This window comes from Lithobates pipiens, unplaced genomic scaffold, assembly GCF_037356315.1.
Source record: "Lithobates pipiens isolate NorthernLeopardFrog02 unplaced genomic scaffold, aLitPip1_a1.2 Scaffold_27, whole genome shotgun sequence".
Lineage (NCBI taxonomy): Eukaryota > Metazoa > Chordata > Amphibia > Anura > Ranidae > Lithobates > Lithobates pipiens.
The window spans coordinates 142,957,856-142,974,607 of NW_027507788.1; the positions used below are offsets into that span (position 1 = coordinate 142,957,856).

The window sequence follows — 16,752 nt, forward strand, 5'->3', positions numbered from 1 at the left end:
TATAAGTTGCACCAATAAAAGCTGGATAAAACAACAACTGTGTCTGTCTTCATTTAAGGCTGCAAAAGAAACAAAACGTAATTATTTTAAAGTGGTTGTAAACCCTTACAAACCACTTTGACCTACATGTAAGCCTAGATTAAGGCTTACCTGTAGGTCCAAGAAATATCTCCTAAACCTACACGGTTTAGGAGATATTTGCCGAAAGACAGGCACCGCTGTCTACGGCGCATGCGCCGTAGACAGCAGCGCACAGGCGCACTGAGCACGCTGCTTTCAACTGTGATATGCCACGAGTGGCGGCTCCCATGCGCGGGAGTGACGTCATCGCGGCTTCGCCTCATGACAGCGGCGGAGCAGCGAGACCCACTGAGAAGATGGACGCTGCGGACTACAGGGGACAGCGGTGACTTCGCTGGCTCCTGTGTCAGGTAAGTGACACATAATGGACTACTATGCGATGCATAGTAGTCCATTATGCTTTACCTTTGCAGGGAATCAAAGAGGAAATAAACTCATCAGGGTTTACTTCCTCTTTAAAGGGGGTGAGTTTAGCCCTCCTCTCACTTCCTGTCATGTAAGAAATACCGGAAGTGGAAGGAAATCTCCCCAATGGGACACAGCCAGCAAGAATACAACCCTGGCAGGGGCCCCTGACCTCCACAGTCCAGCTCCATAGACACACTCCAGCCCCTGACATGGGGATGTATGTACAATGTATGAGGCCCTCTAGAGGAGCCCAGGCCCAGCATTGCCAGGCTTGTTTGGTGTCATAACAAGCCCTGTGACTGATAACCCCCGGGGAGTGTGTACACAATATACACTGCGTGCTCCCCTCCTCCATACACATCATAGTACATCCCACCGAGGGAGCTCCTCTCTTGGATTCTCCGTCCTCCCCTCACACACACACCGGTCCGCCACCGCACACTGCAGAGCTCCGGGGGGCCCCGACCCTCAGAGCTCCTACAGCCTGGCCGGCCGCACTGCATACCGGGATTCGTAGTCCTCCCCCCCATCTCCGACCAGCAACCTCCACAGGAGAGAACTACAATCCCAGCAGGCTGTGCGGGGCCGGGGCTCAGCCGCCTCTACTGTCACTGAGATGGGAGAGGGAAGGGAAATGCGGCTGTGAGGAGGATACGTACCGGGAATACACGTCTGCCCTCCCCCCACCACCTAGCCGGTAAGTGCTCTCCACATTCTACTACTACGGTGTATACTATGTGTATGGGGGAGGGGGGAAATCTACTGACCTGGGGATACATACTGCCAGGTCACTGACACACATCTTACTGACACCTCCCACACCACGCATTATAGCTTAGTGACACCTTCCACACCACACATATCTTACTGACACCTTCCACACCGCACACACTTTATTGACATCTTCCACACTTTACTGACACCTTCCACACCGCACATATCTTACTGACACGTTCCGCACCACACACACTTTACTGACACCTTCCACACCACGCCAACCTTACAGACACCTTCCACACCGCGCCAACCTTACAGACACCTTCCACACCGCGCCAACCTTACAGACACCTTCCACACCGCGCCAACCTTACAGACACCTTCCACACCGCGCCAACCTTACAGACACCTTCCACACCGCGCCAACCTTACAGACACCTTCCACACCGCGCCAACCTTACAGACACCTTCCACACCGCGCCAACCTTACAGACACCTTCCACACCGCGCCAACCTTACTGACACCTTCCACACAGCGCCAACCTTACTGACACCTTCCACTGCCACAGAGCTGCACGATTCTGGCCAAAATGAGAATCGCAATTTTTTTGCTTAGAATAAAAAGATCACGATTCTCGCAACGTAAAATCTTTCACATTATACAAAAAAAAAAAAAAAAATGGGCTAACTTTACTGGTTCGTTTTTTGGGTTTTTTTAAATTAATTTTCCAAAAAGAATGCATTTGAAAGACCGCTGCACAAATACAGTGTGACATTAAATATTGTCACAACCACTATTTTATTCTCTAGGGTGTCTACTAAAAAAAAAAAAATATATATATATATATATATATATATATATATTATTATTATTATTATTATTATTATTATTATTATTATTATTATTATATATTTATTTTTATTTTTTTTGTTTGGGGGTTCAAAGTCATTTTCTAGTAAAAAAATAAAAATATTTTGACTTGAAACCAACAAATGTCAGAAAAAGGTGTGTTTAAACTTTTTTTTCACTGAGGGCCGGTTCACACTGCAGGCTATGCGAGGCGACACCGAGTTGCCTCGCCGCGACCTCAGCGGCAACTTGCAGATGACTTCTGTATAGAAGTCAATGCAAGTCGCCCCGAGGTCGCCCAGAAGTAGTACAGGAACCTTTTTTTCTGAGTCGGAGCGACACGAGTCGCTCCTCTCAGAACGGTTCCATTGTACAGAACGGGGGCGACTTGCCAGAGCGCGGCGAGTCGTGTCGCCTCGCATCGCCCGCAGTGTGAACCGGCTCTTAGTGCCGGTTCACACTTGTGCGAGTTGATAACGAATGCGATGCGTTAAACAAAAACTAGATTCGCATGTCATACAAAAAGTAATTTCATAACGGTCGTTCACATATATGCGTTGCGATTCCTCTCTGAATGCGATGCGTTAAAAAAAAAAAAGGGTTATACACAAAGTCTATTCCATTGACAAATTGTTACAATGTTTATACTTAATTTCAACTGATAAAGAATGTTGTGATTCTTGGCAGACTGCCCAGTTTTTCTCTTCTTTTCTTTTGAGGGCTGTGGCTTCAGAAGAGCAGAGAATTATTTTCTTAGAAAGAATTGTGAAACACTTTAGTCAAGATCGCGATAACGATTCTTGCCGATTAATTCTGCAGCTCTACCTTCCACACCACTGACTGACACCGTCCACGCCGCTCCGACCTCGCTGACACCGTCCACGCCGCTCCGACCTCGCTGACACCGTCCACGCCGCTCCGACCTCGCTGACACCGTCCACGCCGCTCCGACCTCGCTGACACCGTCCACGCCGCTCCGACCTCGCTGACACCGTCCACGCCGCTCCGACCTCGCTGACACCGTCCACGCCGCTCCGACCTCGCTGACACCGTCCACGCCGCTCCGACCTCGCTGACACCGTCCACGCCGCTCCGACCTCGCTGACACCGTCCACGCCGCTCCAACCTCACTGACACCGTCCACACTGCTCCTACCACTAGGGCTCCGCTCACATATATATGAATTGGATGTGTTTTGAACTGCATACGATTCACATAGAATGTGAACCAAACCGTCTTTATATGGAGCCTGGTCACAAATATGTGGTGCAGCAGCAGTGCTAATTCACTGCAAATTTAAAAGGAGTTCTGTGCAATTTCAATGCACTGCTCATTCGTTTTGAACACTAATTCAATCAGAAAAAAAAACATACTAGACACTTATCCGAGCATGCAGCCTGGCTGGCCAGGGATGGGGGGGTAGAGGTGAGCGACTCCCCGCATCCCCCCGCCTCCTGAACCATACCAGGCCACATGCCCTCCCCAAAATGGGGGGGTGCTTTTGGGGCAGGGGGGCTCTGCCCCACCCCAAAGCACCTTAACCCTTGACTTCTTCTCCACAACTCTACTCGTGGGTGTCTGCAGACAGGGGCGGGGGGGTATCAGAATTTAGAAGACACCCCCCCCATGTAAATAAGTATGGGGTACTCATTCATCAAAAATAAAAACAGAGACAGTTTTTTTACAATTCTTTTTATTAAAAAACAAAAACCGTGTCCCCCGGTGTGTTGATCACAATGAACGCTGATCTGGCAAAAAGAAAAGAGGTCGGCTCCCACAGTCCGATAGGTTAACATCGGAGGTGATCATGGGGTTAACTGTGTGCCCAGTTGGTTTTTTACTGTGGTGAGGGAGATGCTTGTACTAGGGGAAGGCATAGATCCATGTCACTGCTTTGCAGCAACGCAGGATCCATGCCTTCCTTACTGACAGAATGGTGATCTGCTTGGTTTTACATAGGGAGATTGCCGTTCTGCCTGTGTCCTGAGCAATTGTAGGTGCCGGCGGAATCGGTTCTGTGGGACCTGCTGATCACCTCCTGCTGTGTAGAATCACAGCGGGAGCGAGTCTTTGGCGGCACTCACTCGCGGATGGCTCCCTAGGACCCTACAAGACACTGGAGCCACCCTAACACTGGAAACCTGTAGTTGTGACCTTTGGACATCCTCATTTAGGAAATAGTGCAAGATTTTAAAGCAGAAAGGTAAGTGCTAACATCAGCTGCTGTAATAGTTTCAAAAATTTGGGGTTTATTAATACTTTATCACCTGAATGCATTTTTACGTTCTGTCAGTAAAATTGTATATATCTGTGCTACTACTTGCTGTATCCAGGTAGATTACCTAAATGGGCCTTTATTTGGTGGCACGTTATATGTACCCACAGTAGGGCCCAGGAGAAATAGTGGGCACTTTCCTTTTTTTTACCAAAAAAAAAAAAAAAAATTACCGACACTAAATAATAAACCTTTTTTCTATGCGGCCTAAAACACATTGACATCAGGCCTTGATCAAACTATTTTTTATTTGAACTATTTATTTTCAGGGACACACAATCACACCCACACGGATGTCAGATTGGGAGCGGTGGAGTGATGGCTGCATTTGTTTTCTTTTTAAGGCTTTCTTTCTTTTATTTTCATCTGGGGACCTAGCCAGTAAGTCTGTCTTTTTTCAAAAAAACAAGCTCTTTTCCAGATGTATCAGTTTACATGGATGAGACAAGCCATTTAACACTGAGAGGGGTGCATACAATCAGCTTTTATTTCTGTAAAACTTTTATCCCAAAGGAAAAAAATAGTTTCTGCAACTAATTATAAAGTGTTAACTGGAGTTTGGCTTCAGTTTGTTAGTGTATCTAAGTCTGCTAATACATCTAACGCTCCTCTCCCCACAGACTGACAATGCTGCTGTCCAAAGGTGCCCCTGTGCTCTTTCATCCAGAGTGTAGCCTCTCTAATACAAGAGGTGTGTTACTGGCCAGATCACCAGGTGAAAACAGAGGAGAAACCCTAAAAAAGAAAACTAATGCAGCCACCACATCTAATGATTGGTAAGCTGCAATATATAATATTTTTGGTTTGGGGTTTAACACTTTAAAGCTTACAAATTCTGCCAGTTTGCAATTTTTTTATTTTACGTTAAAGTTTCACTTTAAGTCCTGGTTCACACTATGAATCACACAGGAATTGCACTGCATTCCTGTGAATTATCATGTGATTCAGTATGGTGCGATTTGAACCCATGCATTTTGAATGGGGTTGCATCGGGCCAGAGTAGTACCTGCACCAGTTTTAGAAACACACTGCAACTGGATTGCATGGTTGTTTTGTACCATGCAGTCCGATGCAGGCAAAAACACTAAATTTTGTGTGTCGTTAACATTGCAGTGACCCCACTGCAGATCAGAAGGGGCACTGTGATTTCAAGGCAGTGTGAGAAACGTGCAGGGATTGCGAGTTTCCTGCACCGTGTTCTAGTGTGAACTGGGGTTAAAGGTGCCCCTGTGAAAGGGGCCTTAGGCCCCTTTCACACTTTTGCGACTTCAAAGTCGCGCGGTTTTGCCACGTTTCGCGGCCGCGATTTCAAGGAATGCCTGGTTAATGGCATCAAAATCGGACCAAATTAGTGCAGGGACTACTTTGAAGTCAGAACGACTTGAAGTTGTACTAATATGAATGGCAGTCATTGGAAATCATGAGGAAAACTTGTCATGCTACTTTGAAGTCCCAAATCGTGGGAGAAGTCGTTTAGGCGTGAAAGGGGCCTTACTCTACTTGTGACCCTCCACAAGGATATAATGGGGTTGATTTACTAAAGGCAAATATACAGTTCACTGCAAATGCAGTTGCGCTAGATCTGAGGGGAAGCTCTAAAATGAGGGAAAGCTCCGCTGATTTCTATTATCAAATCATGTGCAAGAAAAAATAGTTTTCTTTCTTTTCCTTGCATGTTCCCCTCAGATCTAGAACAAGTGCACTTGCCATTCACAGACTGTTTGCCTTTAGTAAATCAACCCCAATGTATCTTTATTTCCCCAGAGAGGAGAGGAGAATAAAATACAGGAGGCTAATACATGCACGGGAGCCTGTACACCTGGCTCCTGATTGCTACTCTGAGACCAGGATCTGTCAGTGACAGCTCAGTCTCCATGTTAGGGGCGCACCATTGAGCACACCCCCAGTACAAACACAGGTATTCATATACAGTGCCTTGAAAAAGAATTCATACCCCTTGAAATTCTCCACATTGTGTCATGTTATAACCAGAAACGTAAATGTATTTATTCGGATTTTATGTGATAGACCGACACAAAGTGGCACATAATTGTGAAGTGGAAAACAATCAGTGGCTTTCCAAATTGTTTACAAATAAATATATGAAAAGTGTGGCGTGCATTAGTATTCATCCCTCCTGAGTCAATACTTTGTAGAACCATCTTTCCCCAATCGTCTTTCAGGACAGCCACCTTAGAGAGACACCGGCTCCTCCCCTCTGAGGAAACACCGCCTTCATTTTCATGATTTAAGCCTCCTCCTCCCTTCGTTCCTCAGTTATGGTGTTTCCTCCGGCGGGGAGACATCGCCAAGGAACCTGAAGGCTGAATTCGGTTGGTGAATCTGAAAGCTATCCGAGCGGAGCCCCGGCCTCGTTCGGCTATCCGACCATTTATCGGTCGGTCCGGGACAGTCCTATCAGCGGGGAGCTGAAGTGTTCGTACTGTCCATATACCCTAAACTTCGCTTGGGGAAGCAGGAAGTTTATGGGGTCATCTGTTCGTTCACCCGTGGGTGTTTCAACGGAACAAACAGTCCAGTCGGCTGGGGAAGCTGAATACTCGACTGACCTTTACACGCACTCCAATCTTCGCTTGGGGAAAGCAGGAAGTCTTTGGAGAGGTTCATCCCTGCGTTTCGCCCAGTGGGGTACTGAACGAAGGCGTCCAGGGCCCCCCTGTGTATGCAGCCGGCTGGGAGCTGGAAGCCGGACCGGTAGGCGGGCGACGTCAGTTCCGGTGGGGGCGGACCCCTTCGTTCAATCCGCGTCTTCCGGTTCCGGACGCGGCACGTGAAGGGGAACCTAGCGTTCGGCTGGTGCAGCCTCTCTTTCTACAGTCTGCACAGGTAGCTGTTGGAGGCACGTTCGTACCACGCTTCCTCAACGGGAGAATGTCCGAAGCAGAGGCTTCAAGAACTCCTGGAGATAACAGCACCAGCCACTCAAAGGTAATAGCCCTGGAGAGGGGTTCCCTTACCTTATAACCAGTAGCTCCACTGGTGTGTTTTCCCCCTAGGTGGTCGGGGGGGAAGGGCAGTGCATCTGGGATCCAGGTGGAGATTGATCCTAGGAGGGGGCACTCCCGGTGGTTCTCTTAAGTAGTGCTGGTGTTTCTTTTCTTTTCTTTTCTTTTCTTTTTAAAGTTTATGCTGCTCTCTCTCTTTTGCTTCAGGTATCTCAGAAAGACTTAAGCAGGTCCCCCCTTGGCTCTTGGAGGAAGTGTCCTTCATGTAGAGCCTCTTTGGGGAATTCCTGGTTCAAGGCACTTTGTAAGGAGTGTTTTAAAGGCCTGGATAGCTCAGTCCGTAGCTCTGTTTGGGGGCCATTAGAGAGCAGGCAGCAGAACAGGGTGCAGATCTGGCGGCTTCTGTAAAGGTTTCAATGCCCTCAGCTCCAGAGCACTCTTTTCACCAGCACAGCAGAGTGTTCCACCTAACCCAATAGTTGTTCCTCCCACAGGTTAGGGAGAATCCAGAGGGTTCCAGAGGGAAGTTGAGGAAGAAGTGGACAGTGCCGTCTCAGACTCCCAAAGGGAGACTGAGGGTGAGGACTTGGATGGGGAACCCAAAAGAACCTCACGGTATAAACTTCCCCTGGATGAGATGGAAAGGCTCTTGAGAGCTGTCCAAATCACTTAGGAGGCACTGTCACCCCACGATCAGATGTACTAGGGCCTAGGGGGAGCGGGTGTTCCCGGGTCATGACGTCTTGATTGATGCCATCAAGGATGGCAGGATCCCGAAGGAAAACTTTTCTTTTCTGGTGCATTAAAGCAAAGGTTTCCTTGGGCGGAAGAGGAGGCTCTCATCTGGAATAAAATCCCCCGGGTTAGATGCGGCCTTTTCTCAGATGTCCAGGCATACTGACCTGTCCTTGGGGACATGGGGGCACTTTTAGACCCTATGGTTTGAAGATGCCTGGGTTTTACCATAAGGAAATCTCTAAGCCTACCATAGCAGCCACAGTGGTGGCTCGTAGTACAAAGTATTGGCTTATCCAGATGAAGCAATGACGGCAGAGGAGTCTTTTCTATCCTCCTTTTCCCGTGCTGCTTTAGGCATTGACATACTCTGCGGATGCTTCGGCTTAATTCATTCGATGGTATGCAAGGTCCTCGGCTCTGACCAACTCAGCCTGGAGGGCCTTAAGGCTGTAGACATGGCAGAGGGACAGGGCGTCCAAATCAAAGCTCGGTGGAATCCCTCTTTAGAGGAGACCTGCTGTTTGGGCCAGGTCTTGAAGCAGTGCTATCGCATGGCTTATAAGAAAGAGGCCTTTCCCCTTAAGAAAAAAATAGGGGGAGCAGTTAAAAAGGGTCCTTCTTCCCCCAGTGGGAGATGATCACCTCCAATCAGTTTGTGTTGGGGATCATCAAAAGAGGTTATCGTGTGGAATTTTCAGAGCTTCCCCCTTTGAGACTCCTTGTCACTGAGCTGACAAAAGGTGCCTTTCTTTCCTCTGCAGGAGTTAGAGGAATAGGAAGTGGTAATAAAGGTCCCAGCAGATTAAATAGGCAAGGCTTCTATTCTCTCATTTGGGGTTCGCAAGCCTGTGGAAAAGTTCAGGCTCATCCTGAGCCTGAATCGTCTGGGTGTCTTGGTCACCTACAGAAGTTTTTGGTTGGTTTTAATCACGGGGTGAGGGCACCTCTTCCACCAAAACTGTTTCAGGGCATCGATAGTAAAGGATGCATACCTGCATATTTCCAACGCAGAAAGCCACCAGCGTTTCCTCATGCTGGCAGGGATAACCTCGGTAGGGGTGCTACACCTTCAGTTTAAAGCACTCCCCTTTGGGCTATCCCCTTCTCCCTAGTATCTTCACCAAAGGGGGTCACCTTCCTGCGATGGTAGAGGTCCTGTCCTTCCTGCGTCTCAGGGTAGTCTCTGTGATCGTGTATCTTAACGATCTTCTCCTGTTTGTCCCTTCTCTGGCGCAGTTGAACGGGGATCCACAGCTTATAAGGGACCTATTAGGGAGCCTGGGTTGGCCTCTGAACCTACGGAAACTCATCTTAAACTTCTTCCCAAGGGGGTCACCTTCCTGAGTAAAGAGGGTCAGGTTGAGCTTACTGACATCCACGCTCCTAGCTGTTCAGTGGACGGGGTTACGTTACTGTCGTCTGCAAGCTATTCATCTTGAAGGTTTGGGGCCGTCTCCCAAAGGCGCAGTCTGCGGTTGGATTGCGTATGTCTGAGTTCTAGTCCACCCTGTGTCAAATCACGAGGGTCTCTGTTGCTAGCTTTAGCACGGTAGCTCATGACTGATCACCGAATGGCAAAGGTCACAGCTGACAGTCCCGTGCTGGCAAGGTAGCAGTGAGTAACCGACTTAGAGCATTGAGATAATACTACATAGCCTGTATTTTAAAGTCCCTTTGGTGGGATAGGGGAGCATGTTTGTCACAAGGCCTAGAGTGGATTTGGCCAATATCCAAGAAGGAGGGAGTCAAAGAGACCCTCAAAATTGGAGGGAGTTGAGAGCAGTAGATCTGGTTCTCAGGACCCCGTAGAGAGTGCTCTGGGGACATTAGGTAGCAGTCATGGAGACAATCCCTTGGCAGTGGCTTACGTCAATAAAACGGGGGCTTCTGGAGCAGAGCCTTAAGGGCCTTAGCGAAAAGCCACCCTCAGATGGGCCAAATGTTAAATTCCTGTCCTTCCAGTGATCCGGTGGAAAGGAGAGCAAATTCAGGTATTAGATGCCTCAGCAGGAGAACGCGGGGAGAGAGCAACCAGGTTCTCAAACAGGACGTTTTCGAAATGATCACCCGGGGGAGGGGGATGCCCTCGATAGACTTCTTTTGCCCCAAGGGAAAACGCGAAAGAAGCCATCTCCTGTTCTATGAGCAGGGGAGATGGGATGTCGGAAGCAGACGCACTAAGCACAGACTTAGGATTTCTCTAGGTGCTATGCTTTCCCCCTTCCCGTCCTGATTCCCGTCTTGATTCCTGCAGAGTTGAGGAAGTTCTGGTGACTCTTTCTAATCGCACCTCATTGACCCAGGAGGCCGTGGGTCTCCATTCTTAAGGCCCTGTCGGTGGAACTCCCCTGGGTTTTTTCCCAGTGTCCAATCTGCTGCCCCCAGGTGGAACCTTGCAGCTTGGCTACTGAGGAAGTTCCGAATGGCAAAGGGGTCTCAGACTGTTAGTAGCCACTCTTTTGAATGGCAGGTAAATGGAAGCTCAGACCATTTTTTTGAGGGTATAGAGGCGGTTCAATAGCTGGTGCTCAGAGAACTCCTTCAAGGAGCACAGCTCGGGGGCCGTTCTAGAGGTCCGGCAGTCAGGGGCAGATAAAAGGTTAGCCCCGAAACATTGGAGAGTCAGGTATCCGTTTCAAGCGTGTTTCTGAATAGACTTCTAATGTCAGACCTTGGGATAATAAGGTTCTTCAGAGCCTTAAGTAGGTGAAGACCAAGCCTTTGGTCGCCCCCTTCCCAGTCGGGATCTTGCTTTAGTTTTACAGGTTCTCACAAGGGAACCTTTTGAGCCGTTAGAACCTTGCTCGTTAAGATTGATCACTCCCAAAATTGTATTTTTGGTGGCAATCACTACAGCAGGGAGAGTAAGTGACTCGAAGCCCTTTCTATTAGGGCACCTTTTTTACCTAAGGTAGCCTCTAAGTTTCCATAAGAATACAGGAGATTGTGCTACCTACTTTCTGTTCGAATCCAGTAGGAGAACAGGAACACATGTTTCACAGATTAAGATGCTAAAAAGATGTGTTCTTCATTATTTGGATTGCACAAGGTCAGTTCAAGAAATCTGATTCATTTTTTGTGTTGTTTTCTGGGGCTAGGAAGGGTTCCAAAGCCTCTAAACGTACGATAGCTAGATGGTTAAGTTAGCCATTGGACAGGCGTACGTGACAGGGAGGTTAGGTCCTCCAGTTGGGGTTAGAGCACACTCAGCCGGGGCAGTGGCAATTTCTCAGGCAGAGTGGGCTGGGGCATCTCCTGCACAGATCTGTAGTGCTGCAACGTAGTCCAGTGTTTCTACGGTTGTGAAACATTATAGACTGGATCTTCTGTCAGCCAAAGAACAAGCCTTTGGCCGTATAGTACTGCAGGCAGTGGTCCCACCCTAAGGTAATGTACTCGCTTATCCTCTCTAAGGTGGCTGTCCTGAAAGACGATTGGGGAAAAATGGAATTACGTACCGGTAATGTCCTTTTCCAGGAGTCTTTCAGGACAGCACCGGTTCCCACCCAAATTGTTTGCAGATCATCGGGAACTCATTACATGAGGCCGTCAGGTAAGACTTAAAAAGTTTATTTGTTTGACGTGTTCTTGTGTCTCCCCAGTTTGGCAGGAGGTACTCTGGAAGAACTGAGGAACGAAGGGAGGAGGAGGCTTAAATCATGAAAATGAAGGCGGTGTTTCCTCAGAGGGGAGGAGCCGGTGTCTCTCTAAGGTGGCTGTCCTGAAAGACTCCTGGAAAAGGACATTACCGGTACGTAATTCCATTTTTTGCTCAAGCTCTATCATATTGGATGGAAAGCGTCTGTGAACAGCAATTTTCAAGTCTTGTCACAGATTCTCAATTGGATTTAGGTTTGGACTTTGACTGGGACATCCTAAGACATGAATGTGCTTTGATCTAAACCATTCCATTGTAGCTCTGGCTATATGTTTGGGGTTGTTGTCCTGCTGGAAGTTGAACCTCCACCCCAGTCTCAAGTATTTTTGCAGACTAACAGGTTTTCTTCTAAGATTGGCCTGTATTTGGCTCCATCCATCTTCCCATCAACTCTGACCAGCTTCCCTGATGAAGAAAAACATCCCCATAACATGAAGCTGACACCACCATGTTTCACAGTGGGGATGGTGTGTTCAGGGTGATGTGCAGTGCTAGTTTTCAGCTATACATAGCGTTTTTTCTTTTAGGCCAAAAAGTTAAATTTTGCTCTAATCTGACCAGAGCACCTTCTTCTGCAAGTTTGTTGTGTCCCCCACATTGCTTTTTGCAAACTGTAAACGGGACTTCTTCTGGCTTTCTTTCGACAATGACTTTCTTCTTGCCACTCTTCCATAAAGGCCAGATTTGTGGAGTACACGACTAATAGTTGTCCTGTGGACAGATTCTCCCACCTGAGCTGTGGATCTCTGCAGCTCCTCCAGAGTTACCATGGGCCTCTTGGCTGCTTCTCTGATTAATGCTTTTCTTGCCTGGCCTGTCAGTTTAGGTGGACGGCCGTGTCTTTGTAGGTTTGCAGTTGTACCATACTTTTTCCATTTTCAGATGATGGATTGAACAGTGCTCTGTGAGATATTCAAAGCTTGGGATAATTTTTTTTATAACCTAACCCTGCTTTAAACTTCTCCACAACTTAATCCCTGACCTATCTGGAGTGTTCCTTGGCCTTCATGATGCTGCTTGTTCACTAAGGTTCTCTAACAAACCTCTGAGGGCTTCACAGAACAGCTGTATTTATACCAAGATTAAATTACACACAGGTGGATTCTATTAATTAGGTGACTTCTGAAGGCAATTGGTTCCACTAGATTTTAGTTAGGGGTATCAGAGTAAAGGGGGCTGAGTACAAATGCTCGCCACACTTTTCAGGTATTTATTTGTAAGAAAAAAAATTAAAATCAATTATCATTTTCCTTCCACTTCACAATTATGTGCCACTTTGTGTTGGTCTATCACATAAAATCCTAATAAAATACATTTACCTTTCTGGTTGTAACATGACGACAAAATGTGGAACATTTCAAGGGGGTATGAATACTTTTTCAAGGCACTGTATGTAGCAGCACGGCATAAGGCTCACTAGTATTTATTTATTTAGTACTTGTAAATATACAACCAAAATAAAACCCACTCAACACTATTCTAGTTTTCCTTTAAAATCATTCCAACGATGGCAGCCAGCCATATATCTGACGTGAGTTCTTTTCATTTTGACCTTGATGTAAGTTTGCCACATGAAATCTTACTGTAACCAAGTAGGATAGATTGGATGGATATTTGGCATCATTGCCTGCTGTACTTGGGTCATTTTGTTATTTTGTAAACAGCAAAAGCTAGGCTTCCTAGATAGATAGAATCAATGAGCAGTTTGCTTTGTTTGTACATTAACCAGAGCAACCTGATCCGTTCTGTACATCCGCTAACACAATGATCTCTCAGTAATCATATCCATAGTGATTTACTGTATGATCAATATGCTGGTAGTGATTAAATGGCAGTTTCTGTGTAAGAATAAGATATGAAGTACTGAGGGGCTTAAATATGTCACGGATTCTTTGTTTTCTGTTTAAGAAAAGCTTCCTCTAATCGTAAATAAGGGAAACTTGTGTTGTTCCATATTGCCTTTCTAGCAAAATGATTTTAAAGTATAGTGAAATTATCAACTTGGTGACTAGCAAACTAGACCCTCCTATCTTTTACTGCCAAGGAAGCTGCCATCTTAGCCTCTGTTTGATCTGCCACGGTACTGCACATGTGATCAGCTGTGACACCAACCATGGACTGACAGTTTGAGTGCTAACATAGGCACAGCATAGTAGCTGTAAGAACCTAGTCACACTTTGTAGCGTGTCCATTAACATGCTTCACATATAGGGCAGCCTATTTATTTCAATGGGCTACCCCGCACAACTCAAAAGCAGCAAGCAGCTTTCCGTGTTTCGGGTGCCATGAACAAGAATATTCAACCTTACCAACTATGTAACAAGAAACAGCGCTGCAGACATGGCACTATTTATTTACATTTTTTTTGCACATTTTGCAAATGCAAGCAAAAAAACAATTTTGTTCACACGCACACCTATGTGAATGCAACTTAAAGCAGATCTACACTATATCTGAACACCACAAGACAAAAACACTATTACTAATTCATTGTTAGTATTCAAAGAAAACTCCCCCGCCCATTCATCCATGTCTCTATGCTTTATTTTTCTGAGAAATCATTTTGAAAAATGACTTAAAATGGAATTTCGGGCTCTCAATCAACACTGACTATTTTTAATTCTTATGCTGCTATAATTCATAAATAGGAAGATTATTAACCACTTCCCATGAGAGGGCATAAATGGGTGTCCTCCCATTTCAGTGATTATAGCGGGTTGATGCCTGCACCTACAGGCATCAGTCGGTAATGATCTTTACTAGAGGTCGACCGATATATCTGCAGATATTTGGTGTTTTTTAATTAATCGGCATTGGCCGATTGTGCTGATAAAAAAGGTAGATTATAACTTCAGTGCGACTTGCAAATGACTTCTGTAATAGAAGTCAATGCAAGTTGCCTGAAGTATTCAGTGGAGACTTGTTTCTCCTTTGGGCAGCCTGCCAAGTCTGAGAAAAGAAGCTAAAGAAATGCAATGTTTCTACTTATCAATGAACTGAACTTTGTGTAGGAGGTCTCAGTTTAACCATTTAAAGACTAAATCTTTTCTGACACTTGTTGCTTACAAGTAAAAAAAAAAAAATATAGCAGAGACCCTAGGGAATAAAATAGCGGTTGTTGCAATATTTTATGTCACACAGTATTTGCACAGCGGTCTTTCAAACACAATTTTTTGGGGAAAAATACACTAATGAATTAAAAAAATAAAATTGGTAAAGTCCAAAGACTAAAGACAATTATTTTTTTCATCCAAAAGTTTTGATTACCTGTTTTTGTGTATTTTAAGATATATTTTTTTTTAATTTAAATTATACATACAAGTGAACTGATTGGAGGTTTGTTTTGTTTAATAAACGTTTAAATTTTCTGTATCACTTATTACTTAAGGCTGCTTACACACTGGAGTGGGCAGGCGTTCATGGTAAAACCCTGCTAGTTTTAGCACCGCTTTACCGTCATTTTAGCAGCACTATTCAGCTGATAGCGGGGAGCTTATAACCTAGCTAGCGGCCGAGGAAGGGGTTAAATGCGCCCGTGAAGCACCACTGCCAAATCACTTTGCAGGCACTTCGGCAGCGCTGCCTATACATTTCAATGGGTAGGAGTGGTGGAGGAGCGGTGTACACCACTGCAAAGATGCTGCTTGCAGGACTTTTTTTCTTTTTTTTTTCTTACCGGGCTTTCACACTGAGACTGCAGCCCAAAAGCGCTTGAAAAATGCCCCAGTGTGAAAGGGCTCTAACTGTTAGATTTTATGAGATGAAGGGGGAAAAAAAATCGGCCTAACATATCGGCCCAAAAAAATTGGCATCATATATCGGCCATCGGCCGCCGCAAGTTTCTAAATATCTGCATCGTCCAGAGAAAACCCCATATCGGTCGACCTCTAATCTTTACCTAGCTTTTCTGGCCATGGCCATCTTGAGAAAGGGCAATGATTCAAAGCTCCTCCTCCCCTCCTTGAAGATTCCTGGGATGGATTATAATTTAAACCACTTGCCATCCGAGCCAATTCTGGCACTCCACACCTACATGTAAAAATAATTATCAATGTGTGTATTTTTTTTTTTTTTTTTTTATGAATAAAAATAAAAAAGTTTTTATGAATAAAAAAAAATTCTGCATGTGAGGATGGGGCACTTTATTTATTATTATAATTTTTTTTATTATTGTTTTATTTTCATTTTTTTATTTTTACTTTCCCTTTTAAAAAAGTGATCACTTTTTAATCCTATTACAAGGAATGTAAACATCCCTTGTAATAGGGAAAGACAGGTCGTCTTTATGGAGAGATGTAGGGTCATTAAGGTCCCACATCTCTTCTCCAGGCTGGAAAGCCTGAGAAAAAAAAAATGTGGCTTTTCAGCTGAGTACACGGCAATATTTACAACTGTACAATGTAGTCCCTCATGCACTAAGTGAACAGTAACTAACTAAATGCTGCGAAAATGCTGCTAGACCTAAAGTGAACACAATGCACAAAAGAATATAACAAAGAGGGAAGTGATCTGCGCAAATTCCCAAGCTGATGAATTCTACAGTTCCACTGAATACGATAATATAGTCCAATAAAGTTGAACACAAGCGAAGTGTCCAAGTGAAAGTAAAGCTGCTATTCTGAAAAGTGATAACAGAATCTTCTTTATATAAATCTTCACAAAAAGCTGAATGCTTACAGAGCGCTTACAGGGCTTTGAAAGTATCCTGTAGTGGAGGTGGGTGCACCGTGGTAGATCTCCAGTTGATAGCTGATCTGGAGTTGTTTTCAGAGTACTAGTGATGTCCAGCCAAGCTCTAGTCTCCCTTCATTGATGGCCCGCTGCTCCTTCAGACCTTAAAGTGACACGGTGCCACTCCAGTTCCAATATTAGACCACGCCCTACGCGTTACGTCACAGCATGTGACTTCATCAGGGAATGTGCTGTGAACTAATGCGTAGGACGTGGTCAAATGTTGTCACAAACCGTAAGTGACACAAATATCATGTTTTCAATGCAATCACCTGTTCTATTTTGCTTTTATGTAAGGATTCACTTGGCATTTAAATAAATTGACTTG

General features: G+C 45.5%; 1 protein-coding gene across 4 annotated transcripts in view; it reads left to right on the forward strand.

Moving 5' to 3' along the window:
• The first annotated feature begins 863 nt into the window (after positions 1-863).
• Positions 864-16,752, forward strand: part of MIB2 (MIB E3 ubiquitin protein ligase 2) — a 278,178-nt gene continuing 262,289 nt past the window's right edge. For 2 of the 4 annotated variants that reach the window (XM_077457589.1, XM_077457592.1), the window contains exons 1-2: positions 864-1,186; positions 4,952-5,107. The gene's annotated coding sequence lies outside the window, so the exon portion shown is untranslated. The remainder of the gene's footprint in view (positions 1,187-4,951; positions 5,108-16,752) is intronic. The other 2 variants (XM_077457595.1, XM_077457591.1) reach the window with 2 other exon arrangements.